The sequence below is a fragment of the Triturus cristatus genome, chromosome 8 (genome assembly GCF_964204655.1).
Source record: "Triturus cristatus chromosome 8, aTriCri1.1, whole genome shotgun sequence".
Lineage (NCBI taxonomy): Eukaryota > Metazoa > Chordata > Amphibia > Caudata > Salamandridae > Triturus > Triturus cristatus.
This window is the reverse complement of record NC_140591.1, coordinates 198,346,582-198,362,564: the sequence shown is the minus strand read 5'-3', so window position 1 is coordinate 198,362,564 and position 15,983 is coordinate 198,346,582. Positions and strand designations below refer to the sequence as shown.

Genomic DNA, 15,983 nt, shown 5'->3' with positions numbered 1-15,983 from the left:
AAACCCTACCTTGGCTACCTGAGTTACAGTGACTCCTACAATGGAAAATGTCTGTAGTTCATAGACACAAACATCCTGCCTGTGCTCAGTGTTTACCAAGTGAAACTCCAATAGATACATCTTGTACAGTCACTCAATGGACAGCCAGTTAGCAAGACGTACGCCTTCCAATCGCGAAATTACTTTCCCTAGGAACCTCTGACTTCTATAAATGTCATTCCTTTACGCTCCACGACTCAATGGGCATTGATAAAACTCCACAGGAACCCCAGGATCTCAAGACGTGCAGTCATTACCTACCAATGAACTCTTCACGACACGATTTTCACAAGATAAAACTTGCTGGAGTTTGTGCCTAGAAAACCAAAACTTTCTGAAGGTTTTCGCCTCAGAAAGGCGAAAGCACACGCTATCGCTGTGTTATTCCCCATTTCGAGGCATGGGACTCAAAATACTGCAGTAATACTGCACCCTTGTGAAACATGCACAGTTTTCTGAATGCAGTAAAACTGCATCAATGGACCATGGGACTAAGAAATCTCTAGGTCTTCTTAGAAACATTAATCTGTTTACCTGACGGAAGGGATTCAGCAGAGTTACAACAATGGATAGAAGTGAAAGGAAAGCGTTGGGCAAATCATGACCTGTCAAACCTCTATATCCCGCATTCCAACCAGTGCAAACTCCTTAATGTGCACAAGACTCAAGCTGGCCAGATACTGCACAGCAATAACTTTCAAGACACTGGATGCAACTATCTGCCAAATCTTCCACCTACTAAGAGTGAGATGGACCATCTCCCAGTGAGCACAGAGCTAGAATTAATTAAAATCCATGTAATTAAAAAGTGTTCTTATTGCAAGTATTTAATTCAGAGATAACATGAAAGAGTGAACCTATTTTCTAAGTATAGCAAAAACCACAAGTGTGGTTCAAGTACTCATGTGTTGATGGTTGTGTTGTGCTTGATAGTTGACTGACATTTTAAGTGAAATTGCACAAATGTTGTTTTGGACCCCAGGGCTATGCACTAGATGAAATATTTGTATGGCCTAGATTAAAATGATGACTTTTGCTGGCATGTACATTATATGAAGACCCATGTAAGGGATCAAGCAGGAAGTGACATTGTGAGCCACATAAATATGGTTAACACTTCCGTCTGGTGTTCAGGATATATTGACACATCAAGTGAATGTTTGACAAATTCTTCCAAGCTGAAGATATTTAACCAAGACAATGTGGTTGTTGTCCTCCCTCTAACAAGCCAGGCACAGATCAAGCAACAAGATATACTTTTATGATCGGGTACCCTATTATACAATGTGGGTGACCTCAAAGAAAAATGGATTACATCAAAATTGAGTAATTTAGGGAAAGATGATAGACACCTAGGAGCCAGCTGCTCCTGTTTGCACATACTCAGTTTTGTTTCTACATCTTACGCTCAGTTGTGCATTGATTCGCAGTATACACTTGCCCTGAGGAGGATGGTCACCAGGGAAGTCACTTAGGCGTGCTTAATTTGTGAAGATGGTCCGCACCTGCATCCACATTTGGGGCCCACCATCAGTTCGACCATTAGTAAGAGTGAGAAACGCATAAAGGACGAAAGGAGTAAAAGGATTGTGGAAAACTGTGGAAAAACAGTGATAAAGACAGAAAGCACAGATGAAAAGCAACGCGAAAAATTCAGATAAAGACAAAGGGAAAATAGTGGTGGAAGAAATAGATGTAAAGTGGAGTCGAGAAAAGGTATCCTTGGTATTAGGCTACTCAGGCGCAACAGGCCCGAAGAAAAACTTTGGCCTCCTGCACTTATTTATTATTTTTAAAAACTAAGCCCTGGTAACGGCTTCTTTCCCTGACTTTTTTTTTTTACTTCTCTTTGTTCCCTTGGCACTGCGCATGCTACTCCTGGACCCAAAGTTCTTGAAGGCTGCTGCAAGAACAACAAAACAAGCATTGGTAAATGCATTAGGTTTCGCCTATATGTGATTAATAATATGCTGTTTTTGTTGTTAGCTGTAGCTTGCTGAGTAGTTGTACAATATAAGTTACAGAAAGTCTGTTCAAGTGCTATGACTTGTTTATGTACAAAAGGCAATATATTATGATGTTACTAGTGGTATAGCGTGGGTAAGTAATAGCAACTTTTTGAAAATCGAAATGAAAGAAGGAAATAGTAGAATTAATTGATGTAATAGCAATATTATGTGTTTAGAGGAGTTCTGACAAATTTTGGACCTGGTGCCACTGCACCTGTTGCACCATTCAAATATGCCACTAGCAGCTGCAAGATAACTGCATTTGTGACTGCCTGTTTAGTAGCAAAATATAGCAATATTTGGTGTTTAGAGGAGATATGACAACTTTTGGCCCGGTGCCATTGCACTTTCTGCATATTCAAATCATGACCCTATTACCTGTAAGGTAATTGCACTTGTAACTCAACTCCCTGTTTAGCAGTAAAATATTGCAATATTTGGTGTTTAGACGAGTTCCTAGAGCTTTGGGCCCCAGTGGCACTGCACCTGTTGCACCATTGAAATCATGACCCTAGTGCCTGCAAGGTAACTGCACTTGTGACTGCTTATTTAGTAGTTAAATACAGCAATATTTGGTGTTTAGAGGAGTTCTAACAACTTTTGTCTCCGGTGCCACTGCACCTGCAGCACCATTGAAATCATGGCCCTAGTACCTCGCAGATAACTGCACTTGTGACTGTCTGTTTAGTAGTAACATTTAGCAATATGCTGTGCCTAGTGGGGTCCCTAGATCTTTTGGTCCCGTTGACACTGCACCTGCTGCACTATTCAAATCAAGCCTCTTTTAACTGGAAGATAACTGCAATTCGGTCTGCCATTATAGTAGTAAAATATAGCAATATTAGGTGTTTAGAGGAGTTCTGACAACTTTTGGGCCCGGTGCCACTGCACCACCATTCAAATCATGACCCTGTTGTCTGCAAGGTAACTGCACTGGTGGTTGCCTGTTTAGTTGTAAAATATAGCAATAATCAGTGTTTAGTGGTAGGAGAGCTCATAAGAGGTGTCACTATACCTCGTGTTAGTAGGGAGGGTTCCCCGGCGTGGGTGGGGTGCGTCACTGATAAGAATTCAAAGTTTAGAGAATCACATAAGTCACAAAGGGTGGGGGAGCAAATGGGAGAAAACATTTTTAAAAAATGTCCTCCTATGTCCGGTCCAGTTGTTTTTTAATTTGTTTGTTTTCGTGTTTTTTCCTTTTCTACCTCTTTTAGGCTATTACCAGTTCAAGAGAGGTTCTGTTCTCAAGCCACTCTAGGTATAGCATTCCAGTTTCTTTCTCTAATCTATGGCAGGTCTAGACAATATTAAACTATTAAAAGTGTTGTCATGGAATGTTAACGGCTTGACAGTAATCCCAAGGAGGAAGAAGATGTTGCAATATTTGAAGATGAGTGAGGTAGACATTTTTATCCAAGAGTCCCATATACTAAAAGAAGAATGGCTGGAAATTGTAAAATCTCAACCATGTATAGACCATTGTATATGTACATCTCAAACAGTCACAGTTAAGGGGGTGGCTATAATATTTTTAAAAAATCAGCCCCATGTATTATCGGTGAAACCAGGGTCGACACTTCAGGCAGATGGGTGATTGTTAAGGCAAGGATTCAGGGTACATGGCTAGTTTTTGTTGTGTACTACGGCCCTAATCTAGATGACCCTTCACCCCTACGTACTTTATTTTTGCATTTACTTGAATTTAATGATCCAGTTATTATTGGGGGCGATTTCAATGTAATCCTAGATCCAGTTCAAGATACTACCTCCAAGAAGGCCGCTGCAGCAAATCCAAAAATGAGAAATTCCCTGAAATTCATAATTCAGGACTTAGGTTTAGTTGATATTTGGAAACTTAAAGGCTCAAGAAGGGGGGGAGAACAGGGGAAATTCACTTTTCATAATAAAAAACACGGACATCGATCCAGGAAGCAAGTAAGCTTGCTAACTATGAATACGGGGAGGGTAGCAGCAAACTTCTGGCCTGTAAGGCCAAGGCTGACCGGACTAGAAGTAACATTAAGGATTTGAAATGTCAATCCACGGGGATGGGGCGATCGAACAAGAATTTGTTCATTTTTTCAAGAACTTTATACAGATGATATAGATCTGATTAAGGATCAGATAACTGTGTTTTTTCGGGAAAGAGACCTTCCGCTTTTAAGTAATGAAAATAGAGAGGAATTATCGGCTCCTTTCACAATGGCAGAAGTTCACAGTACAAACAATAATCTGAAAAAGGGTAAGGCTGCGGGGCCAAATACCATCCCAAATGAATTGTATGTACTGCTGAGGGAGGAATTGGTCCCGATTCTGCTTAATCTTTTTAATTCAGCCTATATCTTAAAGCAGGAGCTTCCTCCGTCTTGGGATTTAGCCACTATAATCATCCTCCTTAAACCTAACAAGAACCCCAGAGCCTGCGAATCATACAGGCTGATATTATTGCTTAATAGCGATTATAAAATATATACACAGATTATGACCAAAAGGTTAGAGCGGATGGCGGGCACTATAATTCATAACGACCAGAAAGGTTTCATGAAGGGGAGGCACTTATAGGACCTGACCCATGAGTTAATAGGCACAATAGATCTAGCCATAGAATATGATAGACCCCTTACAGTAATAACTTGTGATGCTGCGAAAGCCTTCGATAGGGTCAGCTGGACCTTTCTCTATGAAGTGATCCAGCGCTTTAACATGGGGCAAGTTTTTGAGTCAGCAATTAAGGCCCTGTACAGAAATCCCACAGCCCGGGTTTTAGTAAACGGGGTTTTATCGGAGCAAGTTAAAATCAGAAGGGGCTCCAGACAGGGGTGTCCACTCTCCCCCCTTTTATTTAATCTATATATCGAGCGACTGGCCATTAAGCTGAGAGCATGCAAATATATTCCCCATTTTCTTGTAATGAATGAGAAAAGAAAAATCGGGCTTTACGCCGACGACCTAATGATATTTTACAAGTCATCTACAGCCAGTAATTTCTGGTACATGGGATAATCTGGAGAGTTTCTGTAAAATATCAGGCTATGCTGTCAACTCATCCAAAACCGAGATTATGCAGTGGAACACATGTTTCCAAAGTGACTTAAATAAAAAGAGGATTAGATACTTGGGGATTGAAGTGGTTCAAAATGTTGACTTACTAGCGAAAGTGAACTTTGATTTGGTCACCTCAAAAATTAAGAAACAATTACAGCAGTGGGACTCTTTGCCCATATCCTTTTTAGGCAAGTCAAACCTGTTAAAAATGTCTATTTTGCCTAAATTTACAACTCCATTCCACGGGAATTCAAGAAGGACTGCATCTAAAAAGTGCAAGGTTTTTTCTCCACCTTCATGTGGGGAAATAAAAGGCCCAGAATTGCATGGAAGAAATGCAGGGAAAAGAAGGAAAATGGGGGTATAGCGAGCCCAGATCTTCTTCAATATCAGAGACCCTTCCATTTGAAATTATTTAGGCAGCTTCTAAAAGACACTCCCAACCTTTCGCCACTGTTCCGTGCTCTAACATATGGCCCTCCAGATTTATCCAGCTTTTTTCTTTATAAGTTTAGAGATCCTAAATTTAACAAAAAATAAGATTAAAGACTCTCCAGTGGGCTTGTAAACTTTGGTATCAAATCAGGGTAACACTACAGATTCCATATTTTAGTTATTATGCCCCTATTTGGAGATCTCCTGGAACTCCAGCTTGTTTACAAGACTCCTTAGCAATTCCGATGAGGGAAAAGGGAACCTATAGATGGGGCCAGCTGCTGGAAGAAATAGAACTAAAATCTTGGTACAATTTCCAGGAGATCACTGAAGGTTCTGTCTCTAGATTTAAATACCGTCAGTTATCAAGCTGGGGAAAGTCTTTGAGACAGGGGGAAAGCAAAACGAGTTTGATGAAGCCAAAATAACCTTGCGCCCCGCGATACAAAGAGGTATCGGTATGGTACTGGATGCTGGTTCACTCTTCAGATGAGCCACCCTCATGGCATATGGGCACTTGGAGGAAGGAACTGCCGGAGTACGAGTTAGAAGCACTATGGCCAGTATCTATATCTTTTCTGTGGTATTGCGTGAAATCTGCAGCTTTAAGAAAAAAAACATCTTTTTACCATTCATAAGGCCTATTGGACGCCTCGAAGATTGGCAAAGATGGGCCTGCACACGGTGAGGAAGTTCCAAAAGTGCGGAGAAATTAACGCCGATGAAACACACATATTCCGGTGGTGTCCTTCCATCCAGTCCTTCTGGCAGAAAGTGGGTGTAACTTTATCTGATTTGGTGGGTCAAGAAGTGAAGGTGAGTCTTGCTCTGGTTATTTTTGGGGTAATACTGAGGAGTCTATTGGTCATATATCTAAACCACTTAAGTGGGTTTCACCTATTGCCCCTCCGGAACATGGGTTAACTCGATTCAAAGGATAGCTAAGCTGGATAGAGCAACGTGGTCCACAAAGAACAAAATTTGGGAGTATTTGAGATAACTGGGCTAAGAGAGTACATTCTTAGAGTAGATACCCTTTTCCCCTTTCTTTCTCTCGGCCCTACTGAAAGTTTGATCACTTTCTTTATATCTTTCCTTCCTCTTTCTATTGGTATTTGTGATCCATTTCTAATTTTATATTTATCTTTTGAATCACTGGTGAATATCAGTTTAATGATTAAGCATCAGTAAAACAGGCTGTTCGAGAGCTCAGGGGCTCTACCAAGAGGAATTGGTATCCCCGGAAGGAGAACTTATGCAAGTTCCTGTGACCTTGGAGAGGTGAGTTAGTCGACTTTGCAGAGAGGGATCCCGTGATGGAATCCATCCCCTCCATAGTGGAGTGTCCGGGTATCCCCCCCCGTACGGACGGCAAGAGAACAAGTCGGAATGCTCTTCTATCTCCTTTTATATACTGATCAGACATAGGAGGACAAAAAAAAACATGTTGCAATATTCTGTGCCTAGTGGGGTCCCTAGATCTTTTGTCCCATTGACCCTGCACCTGCTGCACTATTCAAATCAAGCCCCTTTTAACTGGAAGATAACTGCAATTCTGTCCGCCTGTATAGTAGTAAAATATAGCAATATTTGGTGTTTAGAGGAGTTCTGACAAATTTTGGGCCCGGTGCCACTGCACCTGCAGCACCATTCAAATCATGACCCTGTTGTCTGCAAGGTAACTGCATTTTTGGTTGCTTGTTTAGTTGTAAAATATAGCATTAAATCAGTTTAGTGGTGGGCCTGAAGGTTTTAGTCCTGGTGCTACTGCACCTGCTGCACTATTGATATTATGACCCTAGCTCTTGCTAGATAACTGCGCTTGTGACTGCCTGTTACATTGTAAAATATAGCAATATTAGCTGTTTAGAGGAGTTCTGATAACTTTTGGGCCCGGTGCCACTGCACCTGCTGCACCATTTAAATCAAGCCCCTTTTAACTGCAGGGTAACTGTTATTGTGACTGCCTGAATAGTAGTAAAATATACTAATATTAGGAGTTTAGAGGAGTTCTGACAACTTTCGGGCCCAGTGCAAGTGCACTTGCTGCACCATTCAAATCATGACCCTGTTGTCAGCAAGGTAACTGCACTTGTGACTAGTAGTGAAATATAGCAATATTAGGCGTTTCGTGGGGTGCTTAGTGCTTTTGATCCTGGTGTCACTGTACTTGCTGCACCATTGAAAGCATGTCTCTGTTGTCTGCAAAGTAACTGCACTTGTGTCTGCCTGTTTAGTTTTAAATTTTAGCAATATTTTGGGCTTAGTGAGGTCCCAAGGACTTTTGGCCCCGGTGCCACTGCACCTGCTGCATGATTCATATCAAGTCCCTTTTAACTGCAAGGTAACTGCATTTCTGACTGCCTGTTTAGTAGTCAAATATTGCAATATGTGTTTAGAGGAGTTCTGACAACATTTGGGCCCAGTGCTACTGCACCTGCTGCACCATTCAAATCATGACCCTGTTGTCTGCAAGGTAACTGCACTTGTGGCTACCTGTTTAGTAGTAGTATATAGCATGGCTCTTGTATATTAACTTTATTTTTAATGTGCAATGTTTATTACATTTCAAATTTAATCATAATGACCAAATAAAATAGATTATGTTGAAAAAAATCAATCCGATAATGCCTACAAAGTGCAATGAAAGGTACTGAGGCATGAATAGGAGATGCCACAAACATTATATGGCTAAAGCATCTGCTTTAGCCGACCAAGTAATAAAAAAGCAAGCATTCCAGCATACTGTTAGAAGCTGACTGCCTTTTCCATGGCAAGAGATCTTACCTTGACAGTGAATGGGCCTTAAACAGTGTGAGCAGCGTGTAGTAGAAGTTTCACAAATGCGTGCAGCCAGAGAAAGTTAAAAAAAAACTCCACACAAAAGTGAATGAACACTGTAATTCAGTATGGGAACTGATAAGAACACCCTTTTAGGATATATTAACTACAATAGATCTCACAAGCACAGCGCAAGCGAAACCTAAAGAGTAAATAGACCTCTGGGAGCTGTTTGTATTGTCTGTATTTTCCATTCACTGCCCTACCCATAACCCCTGCCCAGAAAATAGGAGGTGCATGAGGGGCTGAGGGTGGGACACACGGTCAACTCCCTGATATCTTCAAGGGTCAAAGGGCACATGCCGCCTATTTCATGGCTCTTTGCATTTTGGTGCAATTACAACCCTGGTGGCCAAAAATGCTCACATTCGCTATGACGTCACAGTAGTAGTGAGGGGGTGGAGGGGCAGAGAATGCAGGTACAGAGCGCGACGCTTCTCTAGACACAAAGCTCCGGATTCGGTCTAAAAATTTGAAACCTCAACACCTAGTCTACACCCACGTCCCTCATAAGGGTCATCCACACGACTTCCCATCCAGTATTCATCACGCTCCCACACCCCTCTTATGGGTCATGCCGGTCCAGTAATCACCGCGCTCCCACACCCCTCCTAGGGTCATCTACACTCATTCCCATCCAGTATTCACTGCACTCCCACACCCCTCCTAAGGGTCAACCAGACTCATTCCCCTCCAGTATTCACTGTGCTCCCGCACCCCTCCTAAGGGTCAACAACACTCATTCACATCCAGTATTCACCGCGCTCCCACACCCCTCCTAAGAATTATCTACACTCATTCCCCTCCAGTATTCATCATGCTCCCACACCCCTCCTAAGGGTCATCCACACTCATTCCCATCCAGTATTCAACATTCTACCACATCCCTCCTATGGGTCATCCACACTCATTTCCCTCCAGTATTCATCACACTCCCACACCCCTCGTATGGGTCATCCACAGTCATTCCCGTCCAGTATTCACCGTGCTCCCAACCCCTCCTAAGGGTCATCCACACTCATTCCCCCTCCAGTATTCACCGTGTACCCACAACCAACCTAACGGTCAACCACAATCATTCCCCTGCAGTATTCACTGTGCTCCCGCACCCCTCCTAAGGGTCAACCACACGCATTCCCCTCCAGTTTTCACACCGCTCCCACACCCTCCTAAGAGTCATCTACACTCATAACCGTCCAGTATTCAACGTGCTCCCACACCCACCCTAAGGGTCATCCACACTCATCCCCGTCCAGTATTCACCGCGCTCCCATACCCCTCCTAAGAATTATCCACACTCATTCCCATCCAGTACTCATCACGCTCCCAAACCCCTCTTAAGTGTCAACCACACTCATTCCCCTCCAGTATTCATCACGCTCCCAAACCCCTCCTATGGGTCATCCAAACTCAATCTCTTCCAGTATTCACCGCGCTCCCAACCCCTCCTAAGTGTCATCCACACTCATTCCCATCCAGTATTCACTGCGCTTCCCCACCCCTCCTAAGGGTCATCCACACTCATTCCCCTCCAGTATTCATCGTGTTCCCACACCCATCCTAAGGGTCATCCACACTCATTCTCATCCAGTATTCACTGCGCTCCCGCACCCCTCCTAAGGGTCAACCACACGCATTCCCTTCCAGTACTCACTGCGCTCCCACAACCCCCCTAAGGGTCATCCACACTCATTCCCCTCCAGTATTCACCGCGCTCCCACACCCCTCCTAAGGGTCATCCACACTCATTCTCGTCCAGTATTCACTGGGCTCCCGCACCACTCCTAAGGGTCATCCACACTCATTCCCATCCAGTATTGACCGCGCTCCCACAGCCCTCCTAAGAATTATCCACACTCATTCCCCTCCAGTATTCACCGTGCTCCCACACCCCTCCTAAGGGTCATCCACATTCATTCCCATCCAGTATTCACCGCGCTCCCACAGCCCTCCTAAGAATTAACCACACCCATTCCCCTCCAGTATTCACCGTGCTCCCACACCCCTCCTAAGGGTGATCCACATACATTCCCATCCAGTATTCATCACGCTCCCACATCCCTCCTGAGGGTCATCGACACTCATTCCTGTCCAGTATTCACCGCGCTCCCACACCCCTCCTAAGTGTCATCCACACTCATTCCCGTCCAGTATTCACCGCGCTCCCGCACCCACACCCCTCCTAAGGGTTCTCCACACTCATTTCCTTCCAGTATTCACCGCGCTCCCACATCCCTCCTATGGGTCATCCACACTCATTCCCATCCAGTATTCACTGCGCTCCCCCACCCCTCCTAAGAATCATTCATACTCATTCTCGTCCAGTATTCACTGTGCTCACACACCCCTCCTAAGGGTCATCCACACTCATTCCCTTCCAGTATTCACCGCTCTCCCACACACACCCTAAGAGTCAACCACAGTCATTCCCCTCCAGTATTCACCGTGCTTCCACACCCATCCTAAGGATCATCCACACTCATTCTCGTCCAGTATTCACTGCGTTCCCGCACCCCTCCTAAGGGTCAAACACACACATTCCCTTCCAGTACTCACCTCACTCCCACACCCCTCCTAACGGTCATCCACACTCATTCCCCTCCAGTATTCACCGCGCTCCCACACCCCTCCCAAGGGTCAACCACACTCATTCCCCGCCAGTATTTACCATGCTCCCACACTCTTCCTAAGGTTCAACCACACTCATTCCCCTCCAGTATTCACCGCGCTCCCACACCCATCCTAAGTGCCATCCACACTCATTCCCCGCCAGTATTCACCGGGCTCCCACACCCCTCCTAAGGGTCAACCACACTCATTCCCGTCCAGTATTCACCATGCTCCCACACTCCTCCTAAGGTTCAACCACACTCATTCCCGTCCAGCATTCACCGCGCTCCCACGCCCCTCCTTAGGAACCTTCACACTCATTCCCCTCCAGTATTCACCGCGCTCCCCCATCCTTCCTAAGGGTCATCCACACTCAATCCCCTCCAGTATTCACCCCGCTCCCACACCCACCCTAAGGCTCAACCACACTCATTCCCCTCCAGTATTCTCCGCGCTCCCACACCCCTCCTAAGGGTCATCCACACTTAGTCCCGTCCAGTATTCACCGCGCTCCCACGCCCATCCTAAGGGCCGCCCATCATCCGGCAGCAACTTAGCTGTAATGCTAGCACAGTACAAGAGTAGTATGATGTCACATAACATTCATAAATTCAGTTAACACACAACATAATGTGGCATATTATTCGCTTATGCATTAGAACATAACACAGAAAAGCAGATCAAAACGCAGAAAAAACGTAACATAACAACTATAACACAGCATAACAAAATTGTATAACTTAAATGTACCTGGCATAGCAGACCATGTCGTAACATGACATATAACATAAAATGACAGTTACACTGAATAATCCCCTGTGTCAGAGGTTCCCTGCTCGGTTGACCTAGCAGAGATTCATCGCTATGCAAATATTCCCAACCTAGTTTCCCTTATTAAGTCTGGGTTGACACCACCTGTCTGCAAGCCGGACTGTTACCAGTTCTTCAAAAGATAGGGTGGGCTTCAGATCCACAGAAAGGAGTATTACTCTTTCACCTCATGCTATTGGCTGTTCTGGTGTATAATTCCACATTCCAGGAAATAGTTCCATTGATGTGCATGAGGGATTCATCTTCATCTGAAAAGTTTACTTAGTCATCATATGCAATTCTTTATCTAATATACGGAATATAAATGTGTATATATATATTCATGTGACCAAGACCGCAAAAGTGCAGTCGAAACGCGTCATGCTGGGCACTTGCTTAAATCAATTGATGCACTTATAACTGCAATAAAAGGATCTGGTAATTTCCATATTGTGGTCCGTACCTGCTTGATTGCTATAGAAGGAATCTACAACAGGATTGTGGTTATCATATATATATATATATATATATATATATATATATATATATATATATACACACACACACACACACACGTGTGTATATATATATATATATATATATATATATATATATATATACACAGTTGTGCTGTGCAAGTTTAGTTTATTGTTGATTAATTAAAATCTCACTGTGTTAGAAAATATAAAACATCATGACAGAGATCAATTTAACCATTATTGTAAAAATCACTTACATTGTTAAAATAGTATATATATATATATATATATATATATATATATATATATATATATATATATCAGCTCTCCTTTTTTAAGCACGCGTAAAGATGGTAGGGCAGACTTCAAAGTGATAAGTACAATTTGTGCAGGAGTATGTATTATCTGTGAATGCATGCGTTTGCATATTTTGCCACAAGACAGCCAGACCTATTGGCTTTGCCAATTATTGTTTGCTGTCAATACTCAATTTAAACAACATGAAGGCAGATTTCCAAAACGCTATTTAGAAGTCAGCTGTTAATGTTCCCAATGGCTTTCTTTCAGGGGCTCAGCCTGTGCCCTGCAGCCATGGCCAGGTCATGCCGCACCTGGGAGGCGCACGTTTACACCGTTAATCACACTTGGAAGACAAGTATTTATAATTTAATTCGTATCACTCACAAAGGTACCTGTGGACGTGAAGGGCACATGAACAAAATAATACATTTGCAGCAGGACGTAAAGCAACAAATACGGTCATAAAATCACTTAAACTCAAAGTTAAAATCCATTACTAACCAGCAAACATTTAAAGATAAGGACGCATCTAGAGTGTAGGAAATTTGTCATACATGGCCGTTCTGATTTGTTTCAATGGGGGCGGCTATACAAACTTACCCGATCTGTCTGCAGAGGCGCTGCGGCTCCTGGCTGGCACTCGGAACCGCTCTGCTCCGGCGCGCTGCGTCTGCCCGTCCCGACTGTGTCTGCAACGCAGCTTCTGGTTTTTTTTCTTTACCTAAAGATGAAGCAAATCACAGTGTAGCTTCCACGTGCGTGGACTGCTGGGCGGAGTTTATTTTAACTTTGTGATCTTGTCATACCCCGAGTCGTTTCATCCTCCGTCATCGCGATGCACCTGGGGCATCATTGTTTTGCCTTTGGTTGACCTTGTTGCAGGGTACCGAGCATCCAATCAGGGACTGGAATTCCCTCGTTGTAAAACGAAAACTAACTAAACACTATTGCAGCCATCGCAAAAAGTGTGTGACGATTTAAACAAAATAATTAAAAAATACATCTCACACTGAGGTATACAACCTCGCGTACGTCCACACTCGCTCGTGTTTTCTGATTTTCGCGTTGTGCCTTGAAACCCGTGACAGGCACAAGTTTTCAAATGGTCTCCTGTAAATGTTATTTTCGCGTGAAAAAAATCGAAACAAGTGCACAGGCACCCAGTAAATGTGTTTTTCTTTTTTTCTATATGGTCGAGAAACCACACTTTTACATCTTCAACAATTGTAGGGGTGTGACGTTCCCTCCCACACCTTGGATAGTGATTTACTCACGCCCTTGTCAGGTGTACCTTATCGGCCTTTTCCACAGTATGAAGGACTCAGAGAGGAGGTTGTAACTGGCCTCAATGGTGTACATTTGGAGGAGTGCAAAAATCCAAAGGGGCAGGCCTGCCCACTCCCCACTCACATGAGTGTGAATAAATAATAATCCACATTTGTAAAGCGCGAACAATCACCGGTAAGGGTCTCTAGGCGCTGGGGGCGTTGGGAAGATTAAGCAAGCTATTGCCCAGAGTCACATGATGCTGGGCTAATCTGCCGCCGGCTCCGGGGATCGAATCGTGATCCCCAGATTCCGGAGTCAGTCCCCTGGCCGTGGCGCCACATCTCTAAATGGTTTTGTGAGGGTACAGCCCACGCTTGTAAATTTCAACAGTGTTAAACAAGGATGTTTGGGAGTGTAAGTGTTCATTAGGCTTCTGAATAGGGCGTGTGTTAGAAAAGAATTGGTAGGCAGGCGCACAACACCCATTGGACTCAAAGGGCTTCAGCTCCCACCCTCCCCCCTGTGGCAGCCCGGATTCAGGGGTTGAGACAGCTTCCCGGGCACCCACCCAGCCGCACCCGAGCACTTCACAGGTCTTTAAAAGACCATTTGCATGTTAATGAGGCCTCGCTGTTGTTTCACCACTTCTAAGAGTCCCTGCAACTCCATTCTGCCTATCGCTTAAAGATTCAGCCCCCCCCACCCCCAAAATCAGCTCCACTCTGCCTATTGCTTAAAGATTCAGCCCCCCTGAAATTTTTTCTTAGCCCCTCCGAAATGTGGCTCTAGTTGCGCCTCTGTTGGTAGGTGTGTGTACAAATACATATGAGTAAGACATGTACATAACTGCATGTTTGAGTGTTTGTGTAAGATCAGGGGCGTATCACAGGCCCCCCACAGCCCCCGCGGTGCGGGGGGCCGCTCAGCACAATACTTATCACGACATTATTCCAGTGAAGCGCGACGTCGAGCGTCGGAGGGTTATCACATCATCTTTCCATGGAAGCGCTGTGCTGAACGCAGGAGGGTGACTGTGCCTGCTGTGTCCCATATCGCTTGGCATTTTCGAGAAACGCCACATTGAATGTTACCATAGCCTGTTTCTCGGCTCACCTAGTATTACTCTGGATTTCTTCTCGAGCGCATGCGGCACTCAGCCTTGTCCCTGGAGAAGCGCCATGCCGGACTGGGAAGATGGCCGTGCCTGCGAGGCGCTAGATAGATTGCTTAACATCCTGGAGAGGCGCGAGTTGAGCAGCAGCGCGGGAAGCCGGACTTTCTATCAAGTCCGGCTGGGCAGCGAGCAGGGATGGGGGATCGGGTCGCACGCATGCAACGTTTACTTAAAAAAGGTTTATGGGCTCTTAAAATGTGAGTGAGCAGAGCCCTGGGAACAGGGGCTCTTACTTACCCTTCACATACCCTGGAGCAAACCCGGCCGGTCCCTTCTTTCGTGAGTGCGGTTTACGAGCGGGCAGACAAAGCTGCGCTCATTTGACCCAGGTGTCGCTGGTCCCAGGGGGTGCTGTCTCGTAGTGGGGGGGGGGGGGGAGGGGAGGTGCAACGGGAGGCGTACTTGTGGGACAGGTTTCATTCCTGTAGCACGCTGGACAGGAACCGGGCCCCTCCCTCCACTGTAGGGCCTGTGCTGTGGGGGTGCTCTCTGCTCCCCCCACCCCAGCCTCTTCCGCTTCCACAACCTCTCGTCTCTGGTACCTTTATGGAAACGAACTGAGAAGTGAGCCTAAGATGGGTGAATGTACAGGCACTCACTCTCAGGCCCCAGACTTCACGTGCCAGTCAGTGCCTCCATTTCAAACAGGGCCATTGAACTCATATTGCACTACCCGACCACATTATGCGGCAGGTTAACACAATTATGCGGCATATTATACGATTAAAGCCAGGCCAAATATGCAAACCGTTTGTTGGTATTATGATGCAATTGAGGTATATATAATTGTATTTTGCGCATCCGAGTTCTGTTCGTATGCTCGGTTTCCGTTTCAAGTTGCATCACTCTTCGGGGTCCATGGAAACACCTCAGTGGGTCGGCAGCCGTGCTGACCAGTGTGCCACATCTCACATTTACGGTAAGTGTGTCACAAGGCACTGGATCTTAAAGGGGCCTCGAGTTCTCACCATC

The 15,983-nt window shown here is 44.8% G+C and overlaps 1 protein-coding gene across 6 annotated transcripts in view; it reads right to left on the bottom strand.

Annotated features, from left to right (window-relative positions):
• KCNE1 (potassium voltage-gated channel subfamily E regulatory subunit 1) overlaps positions 1 to 15,535 on the bottom strand; it is a 162,983-nt gene extending 147,448 nt beyond the window's left edge. Inside the window, exons 1-2 of one of the 6 annotated variants that reach the window (XM_085621333.1) lie at positions 15,249 to 15,535; positions 13,169 to 13,289 (exon numbers count right to left, since the gene is read on the bottom strand). The gene's annotated coding sequence lies outside the window, so the exon portion shown is untranslated. Of the gene's footprint in view, positions 1 to 13,168; positions 13,290 to 14,950; positions 15,100 to 15,248 lie in introns of those variants that run through there. The other 5 variants (XM_085621331.1, XM_085621332.1, XM_085621334.1 and 2 more) reach the window with 5 other exon arrangements.
• Positions 15,536 to 15,983: the final 448 nt, after the last annotated feature.